We start from the raw sequence: 3,302 nt of genomic DNA on the forward strand, positions 1-3,302 counted from the left end.
GTGTGTGTGTGTGTGTGTGTGTGTGCATGTGTGTGTGTGTGTGTGTGTATCGCGCCTATTTCCTTACATTTCACATTTCTAACTATTATGCTTCTATATCACCTATCCACTTAAATAAGGCTCTAATCTTCCCCAGAAGGTACACACCTATCTTTCGATCTGACATTGACTTCATCCTGGCTATAAGGAAAAAATTAACTTACTTTAGGGATAATTACTAGATTTGCAACCCATCTACGGATTTCCTTGATATAAAAACGGGCTCTTCTGACTTCGTTGCCCTATGTTTGTTTCTCATCATCTCCGGAGGGATCTATGGGGATAATGCACTCCTTAAACCACTGGTCTAAGTCGCTCTTCTGTTGAACGCACCACCAAGAAATCCCTCCTTAAACTCTTTAAAAATAATAACCTAAGTACCTTTTTTGAAAATGAGACCAAAGTGGCCAGTTTGTTAGACATTACGTGTAGCTAAAAAATAAACATATATCACCCAATCAATCATTACATTTCATCAACGTCCTTAGTCACCGGCATCTCAATCAGAATCTTCAACTTATCAGCTAATGAAGACATTTAACAGTCATACTCCGTATTATAATCAAACTCTCCAGGTCAGCGGTTTCCGCGAAAAGTCTCTTATATCCCCAACTCTAAACTTAAAACTAATACTGCACTACCCCTTCCAAGTACTAATCCCGGATCAACCTGCCCCACTTCTATTCACCACATCAATCCTAAAAAAAACCTACACATTGCACTCGACATCACCACATGCGACAATGACTACAAGTCTCTCTCTAACGGGACCCACTCACTATCCCCACGCGCTGTAAGCCTTTTAAAACCAGATCCTATGGTTTGTACCACCCTTTTCCCTCCAAATAAAACCCCTGCCTAAGATTCTAAACGCAAATTTCTCACCACAGCACAAATATTACCGTCTGCAATAATTCATCTTTGAAAACTTCCTACTCCATCACTCCCAACTTAGGGTCCATACTTGTCTTATCAAACAGACACAAACTTCAACGCCCCTCCTTAAACCCTATAATTTCACTCACTCAACTTCACCCCAACACACCTAATTGCAATAATACAACTCTTAGTAACCTCAACCGACGCAATAATACCAGCCTTAATGCTTTCCCACAATACTACACATATGAAAACATATAGTAGCGGTGATACCCCTCCTAATCTAACACTGGTAATGATTATATCCCCAGTTCTTCTTTGCTAGTAATGGATGATATGTAGTTGATCTTCCCAGCGATTAATTCCAAAGGCAGAGTAGGTAGAAAACCGGCATTTGCTCTATCTCTCAACCTTGCCTCTTGAAGGTTTCTGTCTACGCAAAAATGCATTCTACTAATGCCGATTAGTAATACCACGCTCCCACCATGCAAGGATCTATATTGGTAGCTGGCAGAAACGTTAGCATGCCGGGCGAAATGCTTGGCGGTATTTCGTCTGCCGTTACTTTCTGAGTTCAAATTCCGCTGAGGTCGACTTTGCCTTTCATCCTTCGGGGTCGATGAATTAAGTAGTAGTACTGGGGTTGATGTAATCGACTTAGTACGTTTGTCTGTTCTTGTTTGTCCCCTCTATGTTTAGCCCCTTGTGGGCAATAAAGAAATGCTTAGCGTTATTTCATCTGTCTACACGTTCTGAGCTCAAATTCAGCCGAGGTCGACTTTGCCTTTCATCCTTTCCGGTTCTATAAATTAAGTACCAGTTGCGTACTAGGGTCGATGAAACCGAGTGCCCCTCTCCCCCCAAATTTCGTGCCTTGTGCCTTGAGCAGACGAGATGTATAGAGCGTCTAGTTTGAGAGGAAGTTCATTGTAATCATTTAAAAGCTTCTATCATCAAAACCTTCAAGGATGATTTTTTAGAATTTGAATGTAGTTTGGGTACAGAGAAATATAGAAAGTAGGAAGACTACGGGAGGCAAATGCGAGAAGTAGAAGAATGATAAAAAAATAAATGAAAAGAGCCAGGGAAAATTCGCACGTGAATCAGTTATTATGCTCGATACGAAAATATGTGTGCTTGTGTGTGTCGTCTCTCTCTCTCTCTCTCTCTCTGTTTCACTCTCTGTGTCTCTCTATGCACGCACACACATTGTCGTGCATATTTTGTAGGAGGCTGCAATCATTGTTAATTTCATATTTTGTTTACCTTGCGTGTTATTTAGAATACATTTATTCCTTTTATAAAGCCTTTCCATCACAGTTATTCAGCATAGATATCAATTGGTCTTGTATGGGAATCCGTTAACTTGAATAATTCAAAACCCTTCTCAATTCAATTCGGTAGACGGAAAGTAATAGAAACCTGTCTCTGTGACCTGAAGTTGTATTTTGTTTTATATAGCAATAAGGCCCTTGGGCGCCTTCAAAGGTGTACACTCTGCCGCGAGCCCTCTGGGAAGTTATCTGATTTGAAAATAAGTTTCTACTTTCACTTCACCTGTTTCAGAGACGCTGAGAATTCTCGTGGTCAACACAGAACCGTTTCTATCACAGTAATGTAGAAAAGAAAGAAAAAAGATTTGCAAATCGATATAAAAATGTGTTGGAAATAGTTTCATTTTATAGCGAAACGAGGTCATGTTTTGCTTTTAGACGGTAATCTTATAACTGCAAGACTTTACATTAATAATGTTAATTCTTGGAGAAATCAATGTATTTTCTAGTTTTTTGGAAAGTGTTTTCAATGAACTTGCTTTCAAATATTCGTGAGTTTATCTTATTTGAATTTATATTGTTGACTTTAGGATGCATTGCCTAGTCACGCTTAACTTTCCATACCACATTGTCCATAAAATAGTCAATCCTTTACCACTCACAACAATACTAGACTTACTTTCATTTAAAATTCTACAATAATGGTAAAAATAAAATAAGATTAGTGCCAAATAAGTCACGATAAAATATGTACACAGCATTATCTACAAGCATTCTCAATTGAAAAAAAAAAAAAAAAAAAGCGGGCGGATAAAATTCTGCGAGCTGCTGGGTTGAATATGAAAGCATATGTTTTAAAGTCTTTCCCATGAAAACAACCCCAAAAGATTTTTTTTTTAAATAAAATGCATGGATCATGGTTAGGCATGAAGAAGGTGTATTAGTGTGTAGAAGTAGATTAAATATTTATTCTTCACAATATAATCGAAGGATAAAAAGAGTTGAAGAGTAAATCTTTCACACAAGTTTTTATATACACACTTACAAATACACAAGCATACATGCATACATGCATACATACATACATAATACATACATACATATATGCAT

The sequence above is a fragment of the Octopus bimaculoides genome, chromosome 2, assembly GCF_001194135.2.
Source record: "Octopus bimaculoides isolate UCB-OBI-ISO-001 chromosome 2, ASM119413v2, whole genome shotgun sequence".
Lineage (NCBI taxonomy): Eukaryota > Metazoa > Mollusca > Cephalopoda > Octopoda > Octopodidae > Octopus > Octopus bimaculoides.